This window comes from Arachis duranensis, chromosome 3 (assembly GCF_000817695.3).
Source record: "Arachis duranensis cultivar V14167 chromosome 3, aradu.V14167.gnm2.J7QH, whole genome shotgun sequence".
NCBI classification, from domain to species: Eukaryota; Viridiplantae; Streptophyta; class Magnoliopsida; order Fabales; family Fabaceae; genus Arachis; species Arachis duranensis.
This window is the reverse complement of record NC_029774.3, coordinates 93,258,986-93,271,189: the sequence shown is the minus strand read 5'-3', so window position 1 is coordinate 93,271,189 and position 12,204 is coordinate 93,258,986.

Below are 12,204 nucleotides of genomic sequence, written 5' to 3'. Positions count from 1 at the left end.
GTAGAACGGAGGTGGTTGTCAGGCACACGTTCATAGGTGAGAATGATGATGAGTGTCACGGATCATCACATTCATCAAGTTGAGGAACAAGTGATATCTTAGAACAAGAATAAGCTGAATTGAATAGAAGAACAATAGTAATTGCATTAATACTCGAGATACAGCAGAGCTCCACACCTTAATCTATGGTGTGTAGAAACTCCACCGTTGAAAATACATAAGAACAAGGTCTAGGCATGGCCGAGAGGCCAGCTCCCATGATCTAAGATAGCATAAGACTACTCAAAGATAGCTACCCAGATGGTCTAAGGACTAAACGTCCAAAGATGATCTAAATATCTAAAGTGATCAAAAGATGAAAATACAATAGCAAAAGGTTCTACTTATAGAGAACTAGTAGCTTAGGGTTTACAAATATGAGTAAATGACATAAAAATCCACTTCTGGTCCCACTTGGTGTGTGCATGGGCTGAGCATTGAAGCATTTTCGTGTAGAAACTTTTCTTGGAGTTAAACGCCAGCTTTTGTGCCAGTTTGGGCGTTTAACTCCCATTCTTGAAATCACAGAAAAACACACAAACTCATAGTAAAGTCCAGAAAAGTGAATTTTAACTAAAAAATAATAAAAATGTAATAAAAACTAACTAAAACATACTAAAAACATGCTAAAAACAATGCCAAAAAGCGTATAAATTATCCGCTCATCAGCCGAACCTTTCTTCACCCTCCATCTCCTCCATTTCTTCTTCTTCTTCATCCTTCTTTCTTCTTTTGCTCAAGGATGAGTAAACCTTTTAGGTTTGGTGTGGAAAAAGTATTGCTTTTTGTTTTTCCATAACCATTTATGGCACCTAAGGCCGGAGAAACCTCCAAAATGAGGAAAGGGAAGGCAAAAGTTTCCACCTCCGAGCCATGAGAGATGGAGTGATTCATCTCAAAGGTCCATCAAGACCACTTCTATGAAGTTGTGGCCAAGAAGAAGGCGATCCCTGAGGTCCCTTTCATGCTCAAGAAGAATGAGTATCCAGAGATCCGGCATGAGATTCGAAGAAGAGGTTGGGAAGTTCTCACCAACCCCATTCAACAAGTCAGAATCTTAATGGTCAAGAGTTCTATGCTAATGCATGGATCACTAAGAACTATGATCAAAGTGTGAACCAGAACCCAAGAGCACTCCATTATTCTTCATCAAATTAGAGAGGATCAAATAGCCATGAGGGAAGAGCAACAAAGGCAAGGAAGAGACATAGAGGAGCTCAAGCATTCCATTGGACCTTGAAGAGGAAAAACCAGCCGCCATCACTAAGGTGGACCCGTTCTTTGATTTCCGTGTTCTTATCTTTCTGTTTTTCGATTTTTATGCTTTATGTGTGTCTATGTTTGTGTCTTTATTACATGATCATTAGTGTCTAGTGTCTATGTCTTAAAGCTATGAATAATTCCATGAATCATTCACCTTTCTTAAATGAAAAATGTTCCTAATTACAAAAGAACAAGAAGTACATGAATTTTAAATTTTATCTTGAAATTAGTCTAATTATTTTGATGTGGTGGCAATACTTTTTGTCTTTCTGAATGAATGCTTGAACAGTGCATATTTTTTATAGTGAAGTTTATGAATGTTAAAATTGTTGGCTCTTGAAAGAATGATGAACAAAGAGAAATGTTATTGATAATCTGAAAAATCATGAAATTGATTCTTGAAGCAAGAAAAAACAGTGAAAAAGAAAAAGTGGCGAAAAAAAAGAGAAGAAAGAAAAAGCAAAAGCCAATAGCCCTTTAAACCAAAAAGCAATGGTAAAAAGGATCCAAGGCTTTGAGCATTAATTGATAGGATGGCCTACAAGAATAAAATCATGGCCTAAGCGGCTAAATTAAGCTGTCCCTATCCATGTGCTTGTGTCATGAAGGTTCAAGTGAAAAGCTTGAGACTGAGTGGTTAAAGTCATGATCCAAAACAAAAAGAGTATGCTTAAGAACTCTAGACACCTCTAATTGGGGACTTTAGCAAAGCTGAGTCACAATCTGAAAGATGCCAAAACTATTTAGAAGCAAAAAGCTACTAGCCCCACTCATCTAATTGGGACTAAGTTTCATTGATATTGTAATATTCATTGTATATTTTCTTTTTTTTATTCTATTTTGTTTTCAGTTGCTTGGGGACAAGCAACAATTTAAGTTTGGTGTTGTGATGAGCGGATAATTTTTACGCTTTTTGTCATTATTTTTAGGTAGTTTTTAGTATGATTTAGTTAGTTTTTAGTATATAATTATTAGTTTTTATGCAAAAAATCACATTTCTAGACTTTACTATGAGTTTGTCTATTTTTCTGTGATTTCAGGTATTTTCTGGCTGAAATTAAGGGACATGAGCAAAAATCTGATTCAGAGGCTGAGAAAGGACTGAAGATGCTATTGGATTCTGATCTCCTTGCACTCGAATTGGATTTTCTGGAGCTACAGACGCTTAATTGGCGCGCTCTCAATTGCGTTGGAAAGCAGACATCTTGGGCTTTCCAGCAATGGATAATAGTCTATACTTTTCCTGAGATTTGATGGCCCAAACTGGCGTCAAAACGCCGGTCAGAGACCCTTTTTTGGTGTTAAACACGAGAACTGGCATAAAAGCTGGAGTTAAATGCCCAAACTAGCACCAGAGCTAGCGTTTAACTCCAATAGAAGCCTATGTACGTGAAAGCTTCAATGCTCAGCCCAAGCACACACCAAGTGGACTCCGGAAGTGGATTTTCTGCATCATTTACTTATTTCTGTAAATCCTAGGTTACTAGTTCACTATAAATAGGACCTTTTACTATTGTATTTTCATCTTTTGATCATCTTTGATCTTGGGATCAAGTCTTTGAACCCTTTTTCGATTGTTTTATGTTATTTCGGAGGCATGGCCATTCGGCCATGTCTAGACCTTGTTCTTATGTATTTTCAACGGTGGAGTTTTTACACCTCATAGATTAAGGTGTGGAGCTCTGCTGCTCCTCATGAGTTTGGATTTTCACACTAAAAGAGGATTAAAATTGCAAGCATAGACCAAACCCAACAATCGGTCACCGATCAAATTGAAAATTCACAAGATGTGTCACAACTCAAAACCAATTTAAAACTGAGAGTATTTGACACCCGGGTCGTCTCCCAAGGAATCACTTGAGGACAATGAGTGTGCAAATTCCAGTTGTAGTGATCAAGGGGTTGTCAGTGAAGAAATGAACATATAAAGCAATAAAAGAACATGCAAAATTGTAATGATTGAACTAATAAAGAAATTAAAGAACCGACTATGTAATATAAACAAGTAAAGTATAAAAGAGATTAACATAGCAATATATGAAAGATTGAAAGCATAAAAAGGGGTCTTGGCTTAGGGTGAGCTAAGGGTCCTTTCCTTGTTGGAACCACAACTATGACAATTATAATGGATTAGTCTCACTTGATCAACCCTCACATCAGAAGGTAAGTTAAATGAGCATAAGTGTTCTTAACCAATAAATCCTAAATTGCATGCTAATTGCCTCAGAAACAAATTAGCGTTAGTGGGAACAAGAACAATTAACAAACCAAGAATTGACACTGAATGTTGGACATTCCAACTCTAGGAACCCAATTGCTCACTTTACCCAAGCCAAGAGACAAAAAATTAGCCTAAAACCATGTTTGAAACACTTGGTGGGCAAAAAGCTTAAACATAAGAGAAAGAAGAAAAGACTTGAAATTAAAAGCAACAATTGATCTCAATCAACAAGAATAACATAAGAAAGCATAAAACAAACATCAAACATCAAATTCATCAACAAGAAATTGAAATTGCAAAGGAGAAGTAAAATTGAACTATAACTTGAATTGGAAGAAAGAGTAATGACAATGTAACTATAAAGAGTAATAACAAGAGAATACTTACAATAAAATTAGCAAAATCCAAGATCAAAAATGGAAATGGCACTTGAATGTAAAACCCTAATAGAAACCCGTAGAGATGATGAAAAACTTAGAGAAAATTAAAACTAAAAACCTTCTACTCCTACTCCTAAACTATAGCAATGATATGCCCCCTATGTCTTTCATTCCCCTTCCAATATAAGCTAGAAGACTTCAGAAATGGGCCTCCAAAGCCCTCAAATCGCGAGTCACGTGTCTTTTTAATGAAGTCATGCAGGGACACCTATGCGAACGCACAGGCATGTGCGTCCGCACACTTTGGGAAAATCCCATCAGGTGCGTACGCACAATAACCTATGCGCACACACACTAGGCGTGCTTGGCTGGACGCGCGACGCACTCGAAATAATCCACGCGCTCTGCTTGGGCTCTTGTGCGTACACACAAGAGGCTGTGCGCACGCACACATCTTTGAACTCATCTCTCTTGATTATTCATGTTTCCTCCACTTTGAATGCTCTTCTTCCATTTCCTCCAAACCATTCCTGCCTTATACACCTGAAATCACTCACAAACATGATCAAGACATCGAATGGAAGGAAAATGGAATAAAATATATCAAATTGGGCACAAAAGAGCATGTTTTCATAATCAAGCACAATTTAGGAGGAGAGTTCAAAAGCATGCTATTCAAGGGAATAAGTGCAAGTTTATGTGATGAAATCCATTCAAGTCTAACCAAAAGTCATCATCAAATATTGATTCATTAATTCTCCCATACTTAAACACTAGCATGTCCTCATGCTAAACACACTCAAAGGAGGTAGATGAAAGGGAAAATGACTTATGCTATAAACTACTTAAATGCATGAAACTATCCTAAGGCTAATCGCCAATATGCACTATGATGAGAGTTAGTAGAAACAAACCATGAAATTCCAATCCATCACAAGAAAGCTTTAGGGCCAATACAAAGAGTCCATGCACTAAGATCAATGTCCAAAGAATTGAATTGAAATTTTCCAGACTATCCAAATGAACAACTTGCAAGAAGATATAATATGGGGTGCAAGAACATGGAATTGAGCGATCGAACTCCTAACTGGATGTGTATCTACTCAATTCGCTTAGTGTTTAGGGTTTATGTAGGATGAAATATGGCTAAGTGGACTTAAAGAATTAGTTCTTTGATTAGCTTGAGTGTCCACCTAATCTTATATCACCTATATACACATATTATTACAACCTATTTACCCATTTTCTTTTCTTTTTTCTATCTCACCTCACTCGTGCATTTTCTTTTCAAACATGGCATATGCATCCTTTATTTAACTCTTTATTTTACACTTAGTTATGGACAAGTTTTTTCTTATATTGAACTATGGATACATATGTCCTCATTAATGAAATGCATGAGCATTACCTAATTGCCAAAATTTTTCTTTACAATAAAATCATGGGTCTATCAACAATGTTTCCCAAAATTTCCCCATATTTAGAATTTACACACTAATCCACCTAAGCTAATCAAAGAGTAATTCGGGGACGCCAATGGTTTTCCGTTTAAGGGGAGTAATGTGCTATCATCAGAACAAAAGGGAATCCATAGGCTCAAAGGGGTTCACAAAGGTGCATGCAAGGGTTGGCCATATAGGTTAGTGAGTTTATCATGAAAAATGGCCTCAATCATACTAAATGAATCCAAACACAAATACAAGACATAAAGAATCATGCAAATCAATGATCACAATAAAAAAGGAGTAATAATCACACACAAAAACAACATTATGGTTGAAAAGATGCAACCATCTATTAAAGCTCAAGACTCACAAGGTATGTTGTTCGAGCTCTTTTTCATGTTCTACAAACAAATTACTGATGACAGGTCATCATATACCCATTTTTCAAGCTAATTTCACTTGTTTTATTAGTCTTTATGCACTTTCTTGCATCTTAAGTAAGTGATTTGGAATGAAAATACATAACTTCTTTAAATCAAACAACCACCATTAAATTGATGCTAACTCATGAGGTTTAAGCTAAATTTAATTGATTTTTAATTGATTTATAAGCCTTGTGAATTTAGTGATACTTTGATTGGTTGTTTTGATTATTTGAAGGTGAAGAAAAGAAGAAAAGAGGAAGCGTGGCTCAAGAGATAAGAAGTGTGGCGCATAGAAGGAGGAAGCAAAAATTGCCCTCCACAAGGGCACACTGCCCTCCAGGAGAGCAACATAATGAACCAAGCCTTGAAAAGCAACATTGCCCTGCCCACAACAAGGGCGGAGCACAATTTGATGCTAAGGATCAAAGAGAGCAAAAAAACTCTGCCCTGCCCTCCTCAAGAGCAATATCGAGCTTCACCCAAGAAAAATTCAAAAGGAATTGCTTCATAATGCTTCCTATGGGTTTTGAACCCAAGGACAAAGAGGAAGGGAGTAGCGCTCAAGCACAATAAAATCAAGCAAAAAGTGTCTTGCTTTCATTCTCCATGAATCGACCACGGCACCATGAGGAAGTAAAGAACTAGGCATGACTTTGGTGCCAAGAAAACCAAGGAAAAAGGAGCAACATGTGCCTCCACCGAGTATCGAACGTGGGACTTCACCTTTGGCACATTGCCCTGCCCTCCACAAGGGCAGGGCAGCATTTCTTGGTGCATGGCGCAGCATCTTGGCACGGCCAGGACTTGAACACTCAGCCAGCAGCAGCACGCACGGGCAGCAGAATCTGGCGCACCAAGAAAACTCTGCCCTACCCTCCACAAGGGCAGGGCAGCATCCTGCAGCATCACTCTCATCAAGCACACACGCACGAGGCCACATGCACCATTTCCTGCTCTGCCCTCCACAAGGGCAGGGCAGCCTCCTGGAAGCCACTTTCTCATGGGCTAAAAATTGGATTAAAAATCCAATTCAATTCATTTCTTCACCAAATCAATAGCCCATCCAAATTCCAAAATCCAAGGATAGAAAGTGTATAAATAGGAGATAGTTTGATGTAATGAAAAAAAGGACATTTGAACCTTTTCTTTTACTTTTGATTTTTGAACCTTCTTTTAATTTTTGAATTCTGAAACTTCATTTTCCCTGAGAGCTAGGAACTGAGATTTTGGAGAATTGGGGAGGAGAATTGATCTCTCTTCTTCCTCGTTCTTGTTTGAGCATTTTTACTTTTCTTGTTTGAGTCTTGGGTGTGAAAAATTGAGGAAATTCTGTCTCAATCTCCATTCAAGATCTCTTTAATTCCTCTTCAGCATAATTGAGTTCAATTACATTTCCTGTACTGCTTCTTCTTTAATTTCTTGTTAATTGCTTTGTGAACTTGGATCTGGGAAGGCAATTGAGATCTAGACTTTGCTCTCTAGTCTCTGGAGTCCTGAGATCCCATTTTCCTTTTTGGTTCTTCTGTGAACCCCTACTGCAATTTAATTTCATTTCCTGTTTGAATTCTAGTTACTTCCAATTCATCTTCTGCTTTATTAATTGTTGCAATTTAATTTCCCTTGCTTAAATTCTGAATTCCCAAACCTCAACTCCCTATTTCCATTCAAGCAATTTATATTTCTTGCACTTTAAGTTACTGCAATTTACATTTCTTGCACTTTAAGTTTTTCCTGCTATTTACTTACTGTTGGATACAAAATCACTCAACCAATACTTGATTCGCTTGACTAAATCAACCACTAAACTAAAATTGCTCAATCCTTCAATCCCTGTGGGATCGACCTCACTCCCGTGAGTTTTATTACTTGATGCGACCCGGTACACTTGCCGGTGAGTTTTGTGTTGGATCGTTTTCCACACATCAAGTTTTTGGCGCCGTTGCCGGGGATTGAAATAGATTGACAATGATTAAGTGAAGTGGAGGTCTAGATCAAGCAGTTTTTCTTCTTTTTTTTTACTAACACACTAATTGTTTGAATTTTTGCTTAAACTAACTAAAACTTCATTCTAGCAATAGATTGAAGTTTCACTGGTTTTCTGGATTTGTGTGTTTTTTGTTGTGTGTTTGTATGTCAGGTACAGGAAGATCTTCCCCTATCCTCTCTGAAATTGACCAAAGAACTCTTCGAAGATTAAGAAGAGCTGAAAGAGGGAAGAACATCGTTGGAGAGGAAAAATCTGAGGAGGAATTCCAAGAGATGGAAGGAGATCCATCAAATCCCAATCAACCAGAAGGAGGAGCCAACAATAACCCACAACAAAGAAGAGTACTGGCTTCCTACACATTTGCAAATGCTAGACACTATGGGAGTAGCATTCTTACCCCTAATGTCAATGCAAACAACTTTGAACTAAAGCCACAACTCATCACATTGGTCCAAAACAACTGCTCTTTTGGAGGAGGGCCATTGGAGGACCCGAATCAACATCTATCTACCTTCTTGAGGATCTGTGACACTGTCAAAACCAATGGTGTGCCTCTTGACAGCTACAAGTTATTGCTCTTTCCATTTTCTCTCAGGGATAAAGCCACTCAATGGCTAGAAACATTTCCAAAGGAGAGCATCAACACTTGGGATGATTTGGTGAGCAAGTTTCTTGCCAAATTTTATCCCCCTCAAAGGATCATAAGATTGAAGAATGAGGTGCAGACATTCACTCAAATGGAGGTTGAAAATTTATATGAAGCATGGGAAAGATATAAGGCACTGTTGAGGAAATGTCCACCAGAGATGTTCACTGAGTGGGACAAGCTGCAGAACTTCTACGAGGGACTTACTCTGAAGGCTCAAGAAGCACTTGATCATTCAGCCGGAGGCTCATTACAACTCATGAAAACTACAGAGGAAGCTCAAAATCTCATTGATATGGTGGCTAACAACCAATATTTCTTTGCTCACCAAAGGCAACGCCAACCACCACAAAGGAGATGAGTAATGGAGTTGGAAGGAGTGGATTCAATCAAAGGAGAGGAGTAATGGAGTTGGAAGGATTGGATTCAATCTTAGCTCAAAACAAAATGATGCAGCAACAAATTTAACAACAGTTTGAGCAGATGGCCAAGAGAATTGACAGCCTTCAAGTTGCATCAGTAAGTGCCACAAGCCAACCATCAACTACTTGGGGGCAAAATGAAGAAATTCAAGAGGAGCAACAGCAAGAGCAAGTCCAATACATGCACAACCAAAATCCTGGAACAAATGAAGTCTATGGTGATACTTACAATCCTTCTTGGAAAAACCATCCCAACCTCAGATGGGGGGACAACCATAATCAAACTCAGCAGCCATGGCAAAGGAACTCAAATCAAAACAATTGAAAAAACACAAACCAACACAAACCAAAACAACCAGCCAAACACTAACCAAAACACATACAGAAAACCACAAAACACTTATCCCAACTCTAACCATTATCCACCCAATAACCACCCAACTAACCAAAACACCTACCATCATCCATCAACACCCCAAAACCAACCAATCTCACAAGACTCTCAGAGGATCACTAATCTAGAAATGCTCATGGAAAAGATGATGAAAAACCAAGAAAAGAACCAAGAAGCCTCCTTGAAGAGCCTAGAAAGGTAGATTGGACAAATCTCCAAGCAGATTTCTGTTGAAAAACCATCAAGCTCACTACCAAGTGACACCATTCCTAATCCAAAAGAGGAGTGCAAGGCAATACAGTTAAGGAGTGGAAAAATCCTGCTAAAAGATGAAGAAGCCACCAAGAAGCCCAAGGAAAGTGACAAGAAACAAGTTGAAAAAGAGGTAGCCAGTGATGAAGATGCAACAACAAGCAATCACCCTCAGAATCAACCTCAAGAAAAAGAAGATAAACCACAAAATCTGAAGAGGGGAAAGCAGATCATGGAAGAACCAAATCCAAGACAACATCAAGTGGAGAAAAGCTTGACACCTCCACTGCCTTATCCCCAAAGATTCCACAAAGAGACTAAGGACCAACACTTTTCTAAATTCCTTGAGACTTTCAAAAAGCTGGAAATCAACATACCTTTGGCTGAGGCGTTGGAGCAAATGCCTCTGTATGCCAAGTTCTTAAAGGAGCTCATCAATAAGAAAAGGAATTGGAATGAGAAGGAGACTGTAATGCTCAGTGAAGAATGCAGTGCACTAATCAGAAAAGGACTTCCTCCCAAGCTTGAAGATCCTGGAGGTTTCTTCCTTCCTCCCAAGCTTGAAGATCTTGGAGGTTTCTTCCTGCCATGCACTATTGGAAGCCTATTCATCAACAAGGGGATGTGTGACTTAGGAGCAAGTATAAATCTAATTCCATATTCTTTAGTGAAAAAGCTTGGCATAAGAGAGGTGAAACCAATACAGATGTCCTTGGAATTGGTGGACCAATCAGTGGTATATCCTAAAGGGTTGATTGAGAACCTTTTAGTCAAGGTTGACAAGTTCATCTATCCGGCAGATTTTGTGATCCTGGATTCATCAGAAAATGGAAATGATTCCATAATACTTGGTCGACCATTTTTGGCCACTGCTAGAGCCATTGTAGATATAGAGCAGGGAGAGCTAACCCTCAGGATGCATGAGGAGAGCATCACCTTGAAAGTCTTTCCAGAATCACAAAGTAATGAAGAAACAAGCAAGACAGTTAACTAAATACTCTCTCTTGAGCACATTGAAATAGAGCATCAAGGCACACAGACAAAGCTTACAGTGAGAGGGGACAAGTTGAGACATCACCAGCATCAACCACCCTAAAGGGAGATCAATGTCAAGCTAGTGACAATAAAAGAGCGCTTGTTGGGAGGCAACCCAACCTGAGGTAGTTTTCTTTCATAGCTTTTTCAATAAAAATGTTGAATAATTGGTATGGATTGCAAGGAGTTAAGTTTGGTGTTGCACACCAAAACAATTTAAGGGAGAATGAAAGATTCTAAGTTGGTGTTCTACAAAAAAATCTCATGTAAAAACACATTCTCACCTCTTGCAAAGTGCTAGCTCTAAGCAATCAAACAAATTATTCAACTATTTAATTGCTTTCTAGCTTTAATTCCATAACCTTTAGCGAGGACACAAGGTTTCACATATGGTTAACTTGTTGCATCAGAGGCTGTGGCAAACAATTAAGTTTGGTGTTCCCACACCTAAATAAATCCAAGAGCCACACTCAATTTATGCATACTAACCATGTAATTAAGGGTTCGAGAAGCAAGCAACTTTGAGAATTATGCAGGACATGAGTCAACAATTGAAGATATTGTGCATCTTAACTCAAAGAAAACACAACAGAAGGAAGAATCAAAGGGCTGCAACTTCAAAGGTTGTATCTAAACTTAATCCTTGCTGCTGTGAATTGTTTTGAACATGGAAACCATTATATATCCTACTAAAGTGTTTATCTAGTTGCAAGTGAAGTTGTTTGATTAAGAATGCTAAATCTGCATATTGCTTGTCATCCATTACCGAGCTGAATTTTGTTTTGTTTCCCATATACTTGAATAAAAGAGAATTGTTTGAATTGGAAAGTAAATATCCAATGTTGCATGAGTTAGAATGGAAGTTAATGGTGGTGTATGTGTTTGATTAAATGCATAACTCATGAAATAATGGCTGCATAGTATCATTTTCATTGAAGTGTGAGCTAGCTTGCTGTTATAAAGGTTCTTATCAATAAAGAAAAAGCCCTTGAGAACAAAAAAATAAAATAGAAAGAAAAGGAAGAAGAAAAAGCCAATGTGGCAAGAAAAACAAAGAATAAAGGCTGGACACCAATAGCTTGGACCCTAGGACACATGCCTGTGGTGTTCTTGTACTAGGATATGCTTGGATAAGTAAATTCTAAGGGGTATTTCCAAACCCGGTCACTTAGATCAACTGATTTGGGATGGCCAATTGAAAGTCCACAATAAAGAGCAACCTAGATACAGAACATTTAGTTATCCAAAGAGACGCTGGGCATCAATGATCCTAGGAGGAAATAGTGAGCCATGTGTCTGTTGTAGAAAGATGTTGAGTAAAAATAAAGCCAAAGGCTACTACTGCAACATTAGACACCAAGCCTTCAAAGAATAATAAGCTTGTTAAGCAACATGAGAAAGGAAAAGTTAGCAAGGGAGTAATTAAAGAGTAAACCTTATAACAGCAAGTTTAATAAACCTTTGAGGAAAGATGTATATTATGTAACAGCAAACAATAACTTGGTTGTCATTGTCTGCATAAAAACTCCATAAATCAAGTTCTGCTACATGCCTAATAAGGATATAATTGCTCTTCTTGTTCATTTCATTTTCTCTTAGTTTTGATGCTTGCTTGGGGACAAGCAAGAATTAAGTTTGGTGTTGTGATGACAGGTCATCATATACCCATTTTTCAAGCTAATTTCACTTGTTTTA